Genomic DNA, 15,389 nt, shown 5'->3' on the forward strand with positions numbered 1-15,389 from the left:
AAGCTGAGCCTTTTTTTTTTTTTTTTTAAGTGCAGTATTTAGGATCTAGTTTCCTGACCAGGGATCAAATCTGGGTGCCCTACGCTGGAAGCTCAGAGTTTTAGCCACTGGACCACCAGGAAAGTCCCAACGCTGAGTTGTTAATTGGCTTTTGACCTTTCAAGTCCTTCTCATTTTCCTTTTACTTGTTAGGGTTGAGAAGCAGTTATCACTTCCAACTTCACAAGAGCCCAATTTTCTGGCCCCTCTCAATTTCCTTCCATTCCTGCTTGGAAACATGTCAGTTATTTTCTGAGATTATTTCAAACACAGTCAACAGAAACTAATGCTTGCTACTATCTTCTTTTCCCCTCAGGTTAAAAGTGTATAAGGTGTAAGGACCTACCTTCCAAGTTATTGCAGGTGGCAATTTTACCCAATAGTTTGCCACAAAATAACACGAACTGCTATCTTCAAACACATGCTCACAGTGTCCTCACCATCTGCTGACCAGTTTTAAGTCATTGCACAAATTTTAGCTAATATTGTTTGGTAGGACCCCACTTCTGTATCAGTCAGGATAAACTAAATTACGCTAATATGACAGACAACCATGAAATCTTAACAGTTCAAAGCTACAAAGCAGTATTTCTGGGTCACTGCGTGTCAGCAGGAGTCTCCACTTATCAGAGCCGCTCAGAAACCCAGGCTAATGGAATCACCACCGTCACTAATACTGCCTGTCAGGACACCAAAGGCAGGAAAAATGTGGTAAACTGCACAACGGCTCTGCTTCTGCAGAACCATTTAAGGACTTTAAGTTTCTGCTTAGAAGTGACACTCGTCACTTCCAAAGAAATTTTACCGAAATTAAGCAAGTTACATGTCACACCTAACTTCATGGAGACAAGAAAGTGTAATCGTACCACAAACCCAGGAGGAAAATGAGAAATATTTGGTGACAAACTGTTCACCAGACTTACCTCTGAGAAGTCATTTCCTCCTTTGCATCTGTTTTTCATCCTCCAACTTTTTTCACATAACTGCTACTGCTACTAGGTCACTTCAGTCGTGTCCGACTCTGTGCAACCCCATAGATGGCAGCCCACCAGGCTCCCCCGTCCCTGGGATTCTCCAAGCAAGAACACTGGAGTGGGTTGCCATTTCCTTCTCCAGTGCATGAAAGTGAAAAGTGAAAGTGACATTGTTCAGTCGTGTCCGACTCTTAGCGACCCCATGGACTGCAGCCCACCAGGCTCCTCCGCCCATGGGATTTTCCAGGGAAGAGTACTGGAGTGGGGTGCCATTGCCTTCTCCTTCACATGACTATTGCTTCAATAATTAGAAAGTTTTTTTTTTTTTTTAAGGGCCCATTGGTTCAGGAAGAGATGAAGGTTTTTGTACAAGTTGACAGAAATGTATTGGGACTGATACACATATACTACTATATATAAAAAATAGATAACTTATAAAAATACTTTGGTCATCTGATGCAAAGAACTGACTCATTGGAAAAGACCCTGATGCCGGGAAAGATTGAAGGTAGGAGAAGGGGACAACAGAGGATGAGATGGTTGGATGGCATCACCAACTTGATGGACATGAGTTTGAGCAAGCTCTGGGAGTTATGATGGACAGGGAAGCCTGGCGTGCTGCAGTCCATGGGGTCTCAAATAGTCAGACATGACTGAGTGACTGAACTGACTGAACTGAATAAGAGCCCACTGTATAGCACAGGGAACTCAGTACTCTGTAATGACCTATATGGGAAAAGTGTCTAAATAGAGTGGATATATGTATGTGTATAACTGATTCATTTTGCTGTATAGCAGAAACTAATGCAACAATGTAAATCAACTATACCCCAATAAAAATTAATTTAAAAATAAACAAACAACAAAAAAAGAAAAATATTTGGTGAGTGGAACTAATGACTACCAATCTCATATACTTTTTCCATTTTTATTCTGGTTCCTATTATTTTCTTGTTACTTGTTAGAGGTCCGTAGGGTCTAGAAGATATTGCTACCTCATCAGTTTTAAATGTTGAAATGATCTTCTCTCCACTGCTCAACTGTTAACTTTGTCGATGGTGTCCTTCACTGAGCAGAAATCCTTTATGCTAATGTAGATAAGTCATCAATTTTTCCCAGATTAAATTTTCTGCATTGGAGATCTTGTTTAAGAACTCGTTTCCCATCCCAAGGTCACAAGATGTGATATATATACTTTCCACACTTAGATTTTATATATATCTAAATAATTCATGTTTAAAGGTATAGAGATCTTTTATCATAATCCACAAAATGAGTCAATATTCTCAAAATTCATTATTTTTTCACTGATTTCTGATTCCATCCTTGTCATATTTAAAACTTATTGATATCTGTTTCTGTTCCATTGAACTATTTATTTGCTTCCACTCCAGTTCTACAAAGGTACTATAGTTTTGTATAATATGGAAATACACATTAGGGAGAATTTGTGCTTTTCCTCAAAGTATTTAGTTATCTATGATCTTCTATTCTTTCCTATACATTTCAGAATCAATTTGTTAAGTTTCTAGATTATTTCTGATAGAAATTCTACTCAAAGTATTGTTAATTTGAAGGATAATTTACATCTTTGTGGTGTTAAAATATCCCACTCTTTAACATGGTATATCTTTCCAAACATCCTGGTCTTCATTTATGTCTTTCATTAGAGATTTAAAGCTATTCTTGTATGTTCTTTGATAGATTAGTTTCTATGAATATTATATAGTGCTTATTGCTATTGTGAATGTGATCTGAGTTTCTATTACATAGTCAGATTGTTAACAAATGATATAGAGGAATGCTGCTGCTGCTACTGCTAAGTCGCTTCAGTCATGTCCAACTCTGTGTGACCCGATAGACGGAAACCCACCAGGCTCCTCCGTCCCTGGGACACTCTAGGCAAGAACACTGGAGTGGGTTGCCATTTCCTTCTCCAATGCATGAAAGTGAAAAGTGAAAGTGAAGTCGCTAAGTTGTGCCCGACTCATAGCAACCCCATGGACCGCAACCAACCAGGCTCCTCCGTCCATGGGATTTTCCAGGCAAGAGTACTGGAGTGGGTTGCCACTGAGGAATGCTACTGACTTTAAAATTTTATTACTGTTGCAACTGGGTTTACTAATGTAAAAAATTATCGGATATTCTGTTGAGTTTTCTATGCATATGATCACATTTATCCTTTGAAAATAATTATATTTTTTCTCTTCTCCAAACCTTAAATCTCTTTCTTCACTTTTTAATTTGTGTTATTCTAATGCTAAGGTTGAACAGAGGTGGGGATATTATTCATCCTTGCCTTGTTCATAATTTAAAATGCCTTCAGTAAGCATGTTTTTTGAGGTGTAAATTATATTTAGTGAAAATCATAGATCTTCAATGGACTCTTTAATCAGTTTTGTTGGAAACAGACATTTGTTCACCTCAGAATGTCCCCTTGTGCTCTTTCACAATCTCTCGCCTTTCCAGAAGCAACTATTCCAATTTTTATAATTATGGCAATTTTGTCTATTCTAGAATTTCACGTGAATGAAATAATAATCAGTTCAGTTCAGTCACTCAGTCATGTCCGACTCTTTGCGACCCCATGAATCGCAGCACGCCAGGCCTCCCTGTCCAACACCAACCCCCGGAGTTCATTCACACTCACATCCATCGAGTCAGTGATGCCATCCAGCCATCTCATCCTCTGTCATCCCCTTCTCCTCCTGCCCTCAATCCCTCTCAGCATCAGAGTCTTTTCCAATGAGTCAACTCTTCACATGAGGTGGCCAAAGTATTGGAGTTTCAGCTTTAGCATCATTCCTGCCAAAGAACACCCAGGGCTGATCTTCAGAATGGACTGGTTGGATCTCCTTGCAGTCCAAGGGACTCTCAAGCGTCTTCTCCAACACCACAGTTCAAAAGCATCAGTTCTTCGGTGCTCAGCCTTCTTCACAGTCCAACTCTCACATCCATACATGACCACTGGAAAAACCATAGCCTTGACTAGATGGACCTTAGTCGGCAAAGGAATGTCTCTGCTTTTGAATATGCTATCTAGGTTGGTCATAACTTTTCTTCCAAGAAGTAAGTGTCTTTTAATTTCATGGCTGCAGTCACCATCTGCAGTGATTTGGGAGCCCAAAAAAATAAAGTCTGATACTGTTTCCACTTTTTTCCCATCTACTTCCCATGAAGTGATGGGACTGGATGCTATGATCTTAGTTTTCTGAATGTTGAGCTTTAAGCCAACTTTTTCACTCTCCTCTTTCACTTTCATCAAGAGGCTTTTAGTTCCTCTTCACTTTCTGCCATAAGGGTGGTGTAATCTGCATATCTGAGGTTATTGATATTTCTCTTGGCAATCTTGATTCCAGCTTGTGCTTCCTCCAGCCCAGCGTTTCTCATGATATACTCTGCATGTAAGTTAAATAAGCAGGGTGACAATATACAGCCTTGATGTACTCCTTTTCCTATTTGGAACCAGTCTGTTGTTCCATGTCCAGTTCTAACTGTTGCTTCCTGACCTGCATACAGATTTCTCAAGAGGCAGGTCAGGTGGTCAGGTATTTCCATCTCTTTCAGAATTGTCCACAGTTTCTTGTGATCCACACAGTCAAAGGCTTTGGCATAGTCAATAAAGCAGAAATAGATGTTTTTCTGGAACTCTCTTGCTTTTTCCATGATCCAGTGGATGTTGGCAATTTGATCTCTGGTTCCTCTGCCTTTTCTAAAACCAGCTTGAACATCAGGAAGTTCACGGTTCACGTATTGCTGAAGCCTGGCTTGGAGAATTTTGAGCATTGCTTTACTAGCATGTGAGATGAGTGCAATTGTGCAGTAGTTTGAGCATTCTTTGGCATTGCCTTTCTTTGGGATTGGAATGAAAACTGACCTTTTCCAGGCCTGTGGCCACTGCTGAGTTTTCCAAATTTGCTGGCATATTGAATGCAGCACTTTCACAGCATTATCTTTCAGGATTTGAAATAGCTCTACTGAAATTCCATCACCTCCACTAGTGATGCTTTTGTAGTGATGCTTTCTAAGGCCCACGTGACTTCACATTCCAGGATATCTGGCTCTAGGTGAGTGATCACACCATCGTGATTATCCGGGTCACGAAGATCTTTTTTGTACAGTTCTGTGTATTCTTGCCACCTCTTCTTAATATCTTCTGATTCTGTTAGGTCCATACCATTTCTGCCCTTTATCGAGCCCATCTTTGCATGAAATGTTCTGTTGGTATCTCTAATATTCTTGAAGAGATCTTTAGTCTTTCCCATTCTGCTCTTTTCCTCTATTTCTTTGCATTGATCGCTGAAGAAGGCTTTCTTATCTCTTCTTGCTATTCTTTGGAACTCTGCATTCAGATGCTTATATCTTTCCTTTTCTCCTTTACTTTTTGCTTCTCTTCTTTTCACAGCTATTTGTAAGGCCTCCCCAGACAGCCATTTTGCTTTTTTGCATTTCTTTTCCATGGGGATGGTCTTAATCCCTGTCTCCTGTACAATGTCACGAACCTCATTCCATAGTTCATCAGGCACTCTATCTATGAGATCTAGGCCCTTAAATCTATTTCTCACTTCCACTGTATAATCATAAGGGATTTGATTTAGGTCATACCTGAATGGTCTAGCAGTTTTCCCTACTTTCTTCAATTTAAGTCTGAATTTGGTAATAAGGAGTTCATGATCTGAGCCACAGTCAGCTCCTGGTCTTGTTTTTGTTGACTCTATAGAGCTTCTCCATCTTTGGCTGCAAAGAATATAATCAATCTGATTTTGGTGTTGACCATCTGGTGATGTCCATGTGTAGAGTCTTCTCTTGTGTTGTTGGAAGAGTGTGTTTGCTATGACCAGTGCGTTTTCTTGGCAAAACTCTATTAGTCTTTGCCCTGCTTCATTCTGCATTCCAAGGCCAAATTTGCCTGTTACTCCAGGTGTTTCTTGACTTCCTACTTTTGCATTCCAGTCCCCTATAATAAAAACGACATCTTTTTGGGGTGTTAGTTCTAAAAGGTCTTGTAGGTCTTCATAGAACCGTTCACTTCAGCTTCTTCAGCGTTACTGGTTGGGGCATAGACTTGGATTACTGTGATACTGAATGGTTTGCCTTGGAAATGAACAGAGATCATTCTGTCGTTTTTGAGATTGCATCCAATTACTGCATTTTGGACTCTTTTGTTGACCATGATGGCTACTCCATTTCTTCTGAGGGATTCCTGCCTGCAGTAGTAGATATAATGGTCATCTGAGTTAAATTCACCCATTCCAGTCCATTTTAGTTCGCTGATTCCTAGAATGTCGAAGTTCACTCTTGCCATCTCTTGTTTGACCACTTCCAATTTGCCTTGATTCATGCACCTGACATTCCAGGAATAATAATAGAATGTATTTTTATGCATCTGGCTTTTTTCAATCAGAATAATATTTTTGAGATTCATCTGTGTTATCACTTGTATCCTTTTTAGTGTTTAATAGTGTTTCATCGCCAGTCTATGTCTGACGCAGGATGCAGCATGCTTGGGGCTGGTGCATGGGGATGACCCAGAAAGATGTTATGGGGAGGGAGGTGGGAGGGGGGTTCATGTTTGGGAAAGCATGTAAGAATTAAAGATTTTAAAATTTAAAAATAAAAACTAAAAAAAAAAAAAGAAAGAAAAAAAAATAATAGTGTTTCATAGTATGACTATACCACAATTTGTTTATTCTCTTTTTGATGGGCATCTGGGATATTTTCAGTTTGGGACTATTAATAAAACTGCTATGAACATTCTTATACTAGACTTTTTGTGGACACAGGCTTTTTTATTTTTCTAGTAGAATTGTTAGTCATAAGGTAATTGTATCCTTAACTGTTTAGGAAACCATCAGTTTTCCAATGTTATTGCTACATTTTAGACTTCCAGCAGCAATGTGTGAGAGACCTAGTTGACCCACATCTTATACAACATTTAGTATTGCAAACTATTGTAAATCTATTTCGTTTCACCTATTATATCAGGTATATATGATTTCCCTTATTGTAGTGGTGCCTAATTGCTTTAATTAGCATTTCCATGATGACTAATGCTTTTGAGCACTTTTTAAATCTAAGTTGACTAGCTGTATTTCCCTATCTTTGGTGAAATGTTTTGAATTTTTTTACCCATTAAAAAAAAATGTGCTGCTGCTTTTATTTTTATCCTTGTGTTGTAAGAATTTTTTGTATACTGTGGATAAAAAAGCCCTTCATCATATATATGTATTGTGAATATTACTCCCAATTTGGCTTGCCTATTTTTTCTTTAATTTTTGTTGTCCACCCCCCAGCTTTTTTTGAGACTGTCAAGATATTTAAATATTTCATTATACAAAGTTGTACCCAAAATTGTGCTTCATTTTTTCACTATATACTTTAACTTAAGGAAATCTGTAAAATCAGTACATTTCAGAAATCCTGAAAAATTCCAGTAGCTATAAGCTATTTAAATATTGCTTACAGAAAGTATTTAAACAGGGGTGGGGGTGCTACAAAAGTTTACAAAACAAAAGTAGAGTTATAGATGTGGAAAACAGACTTATGGTTACCAGGTGATAAGGGGGAAGGGATAAATTGGGAGGTTGGGACTGATATATACACACTACTATATATAAAATAGATAACTAATAAGAACCTGCTATATAGCACAGAGAACACCACTCAATACTCTGTAATGGCCTTTTGGGAAAAGAATCTTTAAAATTAAAAAAAGTGGACATATATATAGCTGATTCACTTTGCTGTACATCTGAAGCTAACACAACATTGTAAATCAAATATACTCCAATAAAAATTTTAAAAGTATTAAAGGGGGACTTCCCTGGTGGCCCAGTGGCTGAGACTCCGCCCTCCCAATGCCAGGGGCCGGGGATTGATCCCTGGATGGGGAACTGGATCCCATATGCTGCCGCTATGGGTTCACGTGTCTCAACTAAAGATCCCGCGTGCTGCAACTAAGACCTAGTGCAGCTAAATAAATAAATGTTGAAAAAAAAAAAGTATTAAAGGAAAGCCAGCACCATATAAACAGCATACACTTAAGGAGCTGAAGGCTTCACATACAGAGTCATGCTTTTTTATTCACTGATAAACTAAAGGTCCATTTCAAGATGCTTCTCTTGTATGCTTCATTTTTTTTTTTTTAGCAAGCAAAGTCCTATAAAGGATGGCTTTATCTATTCCTCATAGTCAGACTCAGCTTCATCTTGACTAATCTGGAAGTAACAAAGTTCATAAGTCTCCTTCTCAGATGCAACCACATGAAGCCAGTCACAAAGATTGTTCTTTTTAAGGTATTTCTTGGTAAAGTATTATAAATACCTTTTAGAGAACTGTTTCTGAGAAACAACTGTGATTTTATTCTTGAAGGATTCAATGTGAGTAACATTCCCAAGATCTCTAGTCTTTCCATTCACTTTAACCTTCTATAGAAACCACTCAAAATTTCCAGAGTCAAAAGTTCTATCTTTTGACTCTGTGAGTAAGGTTCAAATTAAATTTCCAGGTTGACTTTCTTGGGCTTCTTGTCTTTCTTCAGTACCATCTTAGAGACTGGCCTCTTGATCTCCCCTTGGCTTTCTTTCCCTAATATTTGTTTTATTTTATTTGGCTGGATCAGGTTTTAGTTGCAGCATGAAGGATCTTCAATCTTCACTGTGGCATGTGGACTCTTAGTTTCAGCATGTGGGACCCAGTTCCCTGTCCAGGGATTCGAACTCAGGCCCCCTGCATTGGGATCGTGGAGTCCTAGTCACTGCACCACCATGGAAGTCCCTTGCCTATTTTCTTGATGGTGCTTTCTGATGAATAGAAATTTTAAATTTTGATGAAGTCCAATTAATCAATCTTTTATGGTTTATACTTTCTGGATCCTTCCTAAGAATTCTTTGCCTTTCCAGAGGTCACAAAAATATTCCCCTAGCACCTCTAGTAGCTTTATTATTTATTAATTTAACTCTTATGTTTCAGCCTATAATCCGACTCAAATTGTTTTGTGTATAGGTTGAGGTCCTTTACTTCTCATATGGATATCCAATTTTTCTAGCATCATTTATTAAGGATATTTTCCTTTCCCTATTGAATTTGCTTGGTCATTTTAATAAAAAATCATTTGTTTGTATATATGTGGATCTATATCTGGACTCTCTTATTTGATTCCATTAGTTTATTTGACTATCCATTCTCCAGTAGCATATTATTTTGGCCACACTTTGGGTTTTTCTTTTTTACTTTTTTGGTTTGAAAAATGTCATTATTTTGCTTTCATATTTTTAAAAGTTTTTACTGGGGTATAGTTGATTTACAATGTTGTGTTAGTTTTGGGTGTAGAGCAAAGTGAATCAGTTATACATATACATATATCCATTCATTTTAAGATTCTTTTCCCATATAGGCCATTACAAAGTTTTGAGTAGAGTTCCCTGTGTTATACAGTAGGATCTCATTAATTATCTATTTTATATATAACAGTGTGTATACGTCAATCCCAGTCTCCCAATTTACCCTCCCTGCTTTCATATTTTAAGTATTTTTGTTGGAGATAGAATTACATTTGCAGGTTTTCTTTTTCTTTCAGCACCTTAAGAAAGGTCATTCAATTTCTGCAGCTTCCAAAATTTTGATGCAAAATGATCAAATCTTACTGTTGCTCCTTTGAAAGTACATCAGTTCAGTTCAGTTCATTTCAGTTCAGTCGCTCAGTCATGTCCGACTCTTTGCGACCCCATGAATCGCAGCACGCCAGGCCTCCCTGTCCAACACCAACCCCCGGAGTTCATTCACACTCACATCCATCGAGTCAGTGATGCCATCCAGCCATCTCATCCTCTGTCATCCCCTTCTCCTCCTGCCCCCAATCCCTCCCAGCATCAGAGTCTTTTCCAATGAGTCAACTCTTCCCATGAGGTGGCCAAAGTACTGGAGTTTCAGCTTTAGGATCATTCCTTCCAAAGAACACCCAGGGCTGATCTCCTTCAGAATGGACTGGTTGGATCTCCTTGCAGTCCAAGGGACTCTCAAGAGTCTTCTCCAACACCACAGTTCAAAAGCATCAATTCTTTGGTGCTCAGCTTTCTTCACAGCCCAACTCTCACATCCATACATGACCACAGGAAAAACCATAGCCTTGACTAGACGGACTTTTGTTGGCAAAGTAATGTCTCTGCTTTTGAATATGCTATCTAGGTTGGTCATAACTTTTCTTCCAATGAGTAAGCATCTTTTAATTTCATGGCTGCAATCACCACCTGCAGTGATTTTGGAGCCCCAGAAAATAAAGTTTGACACTGTTTCCACTATTTCCCCATCTATTTCCCATGAAGTGATGGGACCAGATGCCATGATCTTCGTTTTCTGAATGTTGAGCTTTAAGCCAACTTTTTCACTTTCCTCTTTCACTTTCATCAAGAGGCTTTTTTAGTTCCTCTTCACTTTCTGCCATAAGGGTGGTGTAATCTGCATATCCGAGGTTATTGATATTTCTCTTGGCAATCTTGATTCCAGCTTGTGCTTCCTCCAGCCCAGCGTTTCTCCTGATATACTCTGCATGTAAGTTAAATAAGCAGGGTGACAATATACAGCCTTGACGTACTCCTTTTCCTATTTGGAACCAGTCTGTTGTTCCATGTCCAGTTCTAACTGTTGCTTCCTGACCTGCATACAGATTTCTCAAGAGGTAGGTCAGGTGGTCAGGTATTCCCATCTCTTTCAGAATTGTCCACAGTTTATTGCGATCCACACAGTCAAGGGCTTTGGCATAGTCAATAAAGCAGAGATAGATGTTTTTCTGGAACTCTCTTGCTTTTTTGGTGATCGAGCGGATGTTGGCAATTTGATCTCTGGTTCCTCTGCCTTTTTCTAAAACCAGCTTGAACATCTGGAAGGTCATGGTTCACGTACTGCTGAAGCCTGGCTTGGAGAATTTTGAGCATTACTTTGCTAGTGTGTGAGATGAGTGCATAATGCGTCTTTATTCTCTGGCTTCTTTTTACTTAGCTACGGGTTTACTTAGCTACTTGGCTACTTACTTATTCTCTGGCTACTGGTTACTTACTTTGGTTTTCAGCCATTTGACTAAGTATTTAGGCATTATTTTCTTTGTATCTCTCCTACTTGGGTTTTACCAAGTATCTTGAATCTATACATTGATATCTTTGATCAGTTTTGGAAAGTTCTTGATCTTTCTCTCTTCCGACTTTGCTTCTAACTCATTCTTTCCATCCTCTCTGCTTGGATTCCAGTTTCACTATGTGTGAACCTTTGATTGTGTCTTGCATGTCTCTTCTTTCCATTGTTTTTTCTCTGTGGGCTTCAGTTTGGATAATTCATATTGACCTTTGGGTTTACCAATTCTGTTTGTTGCTGTTAAATCCATCAATGAGTTTGTAATTTCAGAAATTATACTTTGCAGCTCCAGAAAAAGTCCATTTGATATTTTTTATAGATTACAATTCTCTGCTAAAGTATTCTTCTTAAAAATTTTGTCATACTTTCCATTTTCCCCTTCAACATAGTTGAAGGGGAAAAAATGCCTTGTCTGAGGCAATTGAAATACATGCAAAAATAAACAAATAGAACCTAATCAAACTTACACGCTTTTGTACAACAAAGGAAACCAGAAACAAAATGAAAAGATGACCTACAGACTGGGAGAAAATATTTGCTAATGATGAAACCAATAAATGCTTAATTTCCAAAACATACAAGCAGCTCATACATTTCAATAACAAACAAACAAACAAAAAAAAAAAAAAAAAGCAAAAAATGGGCAGCAACTTCCCTGGTGGTCCAGTGGCTGGGACTCTGTATCCCAATGTCTGGCAAGGTGGTGGCAGCAGTGACCTTCCTCTGGCTGCTAGACCAGGGCAGCCTGGTGGCATGGAGCCTGCCCTGGGGCACCAGGTGCTTCAGTGTGCAGTCCTCACTAGCTGGTGAGGAGGTCACACACACTGGCCAGTTTTATGACCCTACCAACTATAGGCAACTTTCATTTGTAGGTTGTCAGAGAGAAGTAAATGCAAACTCTACCATTGATCTGATAGCAGAGCAGCCTGTGAGTGAAGTCAGAAGGCAGGTGGTATCTTGTGACAGGAATGAAGGGATCCAAGGCCAGCCACGGTGTACATAAACTTGGACAAAGAAACAAAGGTGGCAACATGTAGCTACAGTGGACTGTGGTGCAGACAGCACCATCACTAGGGGGATACCCGGGGGTACTTCAGTGATGGAGTGAATCAGGAGACCCTTAGTGCTGTATGCATTGCCTCACTAGTGTTGAATAAAGGGCGTTGTTCTCAAAGAAAAAAATCATAAAAATCTTGTGTAACTGGAAAATATGGGTCAACTGCGGGTCTTCTTCTATTATCTTTTTTTCTCCTGAGCACATATGACCACTTTTTCCTGCCTTTTCACATGCCTTGTAATTCTTTATTGTATGCTAGAGATCTGCCAGGTGGCACTAGTGGTAAAGAACCCACATGCCAATGCAGAAGACCTAAAAGACGTGGGTTCACTTCCTGGATGGGGAAGATCCCCTGGAGGAGGGCATGGCAACCCACTCCAGTATTCTTGCCTGAAGAATCCCATACAGTCGCAAAGAGTTGGACAGGACGGTAGCAACTTAGCATGCATGCAGAGATCTTACACATATGAACTAAGACGGAAGAATTTTCCCTGAATAGGTTTTACCCTTTCTATATATTACGTAGATAAGATATGGTGCCAATCACAACAGTGTGATTAGAAAATAAACTAGATCGAGGTTGGGTTCTAGTTCTTTTTGACTCAGTCTCCCTCTGGTTTGATTGAGAACTAGTCACGTCTTTATTTCCATCGTCATAAGACACCGTGGGGAATTTGTTTATGCCTTTAAGAGATTTGATTAGCCTCCAAATCAATACAGCTTCAAAATTTGGCAAATATCGAGACTAGCTGTGTGACACAACCACTGCCTTCCTCTAGCAGGACTTTGTCTCCTAAGCACTGTGAATCTGTGGGGAAATTTCACTTTCTTATTCTACACCCTTCCTGCTACACAGTTCCCCCAGCCTCCTGTGTCACTCATTGAAAAGTGAAAATGTTAGTCGCTCAGTCACGTCTGACTCTTTGCGACCCCATGGACTGTAGCCCGCAAGGCTCCTCTGTCCCTGGAGTTTCCAGGCAAGAATACTGGCATGGATAGCCATTCCCTTCTCCAGGGGATCTTCCTGACCTAGGGATCTAGCCCGGGTCTCCTTCAGCAAATGTTCTGTGAAAGAAGACTGGCTATGCTGCAAAGGTGCATTTCAATCAAAGGCTCCATATTTTTAATTAAGGAAAATAATTTGACATTGTGTCTTAAAATAATTTATCTTGCTTGTTTTTCTGAGACTCCAGTTGAATGCATGTCATCCACTCCCCTTTTGGCATCCATACCTCTTAACTTCTCTGTATCCTCTGTGATATATTTTATGTTGACTTTTGTCATCTGCCTAATCTTGCAACACTCTCGTCTGTTCTTTCGCCAAATACATTCTGCTGCTTACCCCAGTTATTTCCTTCAATGATTACACTTGTCATTCCCAGTATTGCTAGTTATTTTTGTAATAATTGCTCTTCTTGCTTTATATTTACAATGCTTCTCTTATGCCTTGAAAGGATATATGTATTGTTCTTAATGTAAATTCTTCTTCTACCCAGTCTGTTCATTTCACTTCTGTGATAGTCATTCCTTTGTTGGTTGTTTTCGGCTCAGAGCTCTTGTCTCCTTGGAAGTGTCAGCTCTCTCAGCCAATAATGTGTACTTTGGAAGGAGTGTGATTAAAGACCAGATTCCTGCTTCGACTCCTCCTGCTGAAGTTATGAGGGGAGCGCCTCAGGGTGCAGAGCCTCTGAGCATCTGTTTCCTGTTTGTCAATGACCAGAGAACCCTGCCTTTCAAAGAACGTGTTTGAACTCTGCCCTAGTCACTCCTCTTTCCTAAGAGCTGCCTCTCTGTGTAGTCATTTTTCCCAGTCAAGGTGTGGGGGAAGAAGGCGAGACTGTTCAGTGGCTGCCTGCCAGCCTTTGTTTGTTGAATCTATTTCTCACCCCTGTTGTTGTTTAGGCACTAAGTCGTGTCCAACTCTTTGGAACCCCATTGACTGTAGCCCGCCAGGCTCCTCTGTCCATGGGATTTTCTAGGCAAGAGTACTGGAGTGGGTTGCCATGCCCTTCTCCAGGGGATCTTCCTGACCCAGACATGGAACCTCCATCCCTTGCGTTGGCAGGTGGATCCTTTACCACTGAGCTGCCAGGGAAGCCCATTTCTCACCCTAGCTGGCTCCAAAACTGCCTTTGAGGTTACCTTGCATTTGCAGCTGGTATTATATTGGTGTAATATTGGTGTTTTCTGCCCATAGAAGTGGAAAGGCAGATTATTGTGGAGGAGAAAAAATCCACAACTAGAAAGTCTTCCCCTAGATTCTCATCCATCCATGATATCTGACTTTCTCCACTTCTAATTTGCATATCCACGCAGACTGAGACCTGTCTTGACTTCTATTTCTCCAAGTTTGATTCTGGGATACATCACTCCTCTTTCATTAGACTGTCTTCAGGGCTGAATTCGGGGGAGGAAATCCTCAGTTTTCTTAATTCAGCATCAAGATGGAAATCTGAAACCTCCTGCTTTCCATTTTCTAGAAATTTCCCAATAGTTTTGGTCTCCCAATGGCTCTTCATCTTATTTTCTATTTCTATTATATATTGGTTACTTTAAAAGTTGATTGTAAATCTGCTCTGTCATTTCAAATGCAAGGCCATATTCTGAAAGTCTTCCTCCTCTTATTTTGAAGGATCTCCTACTTGTTAAGAAGCTGGGGTCTCATCTTGCCTCTCCCTAGCCTTCCCATCTGTAACATGGGAGCAAATGGACTAGGTGGTATTTGCGGGCCTTCCCCTTCTCTTGTGCTATGACTTCAAGGATTACGCCCGGCTATTGTTTGGCTTGTTTCCTTCTTTACACTCCACATTCGTTTAGAAATGTGGGTGGCGGCACCACATTCTCCCTGATCTCACTCTGGTCATGAGAAGTCAAAATGGAGAGCTGAGAAACGAAGGCAGTTTCCTCTTAGAAGAAAAGCATGAACCATCTACAAAAACAATTCCAAAATGAACCTCCAGGCTAGATGAACAGAGGACTATCCTGAGAAATGTAAAACTGGTGGCAAGGAGATAATTTAACGATTTATTATTCCCAAAGCAAAAGCAGACTTCCAAATTACCTTTTATCTTTTTTTCCAAAAGCCCCACTGACAGCCCCCAGGAGCTGCTAATAACTAATGTGAGATCATAACTCCCTAGGAGATAGATGTCTCTGTGTGACCTGTGATGTCAGAAAACAGGGTGGTAACTTGA

The 15,389-nt window shown here is 39.8% G+C and overlaps 1 protein-coding gene and 2 pseudogenes across 1 annotated transcript in view; 2 read left to right on the top strand and 1 right to left on the bottom strand.

The window, feature by feature from the left end:
• The window catches only part of CD276 (CD276 molecule), an 82,430-nt gene that overhangs the window by 19,459 nt on the left and 47,582 nt on the right, over positions 1-15,389 (top strand). The window lies entirely within an intron of this gene.
• LOC132660121 (NADH dehydrogenase [ubiquinone] iron-sulfur protein 6, mitochondrial-like) lies at positions 646-13,570 on the top strand (annotated as a pseudogene).
• LOC105608570 (ribosomal protein eL22-like) lies at positions 7,939-11,083 on the bottom strand (annotated as a pseudogene).

Source organism: Ovis aries, chromosome 7 (genome assembly GCF_016772045.2).
Source record: "Ovis aries strain OAR_USU_Benz2616 breed Rambouillet chromosome 7, ARS-UI_Ramb_v3.0, whole genome shotgun sequence".
NCBI lineage: Eukaryota > Metazoa > Chordata > Mammalia > Artiodactyla > Bovidae > Ovis > Ovis aries.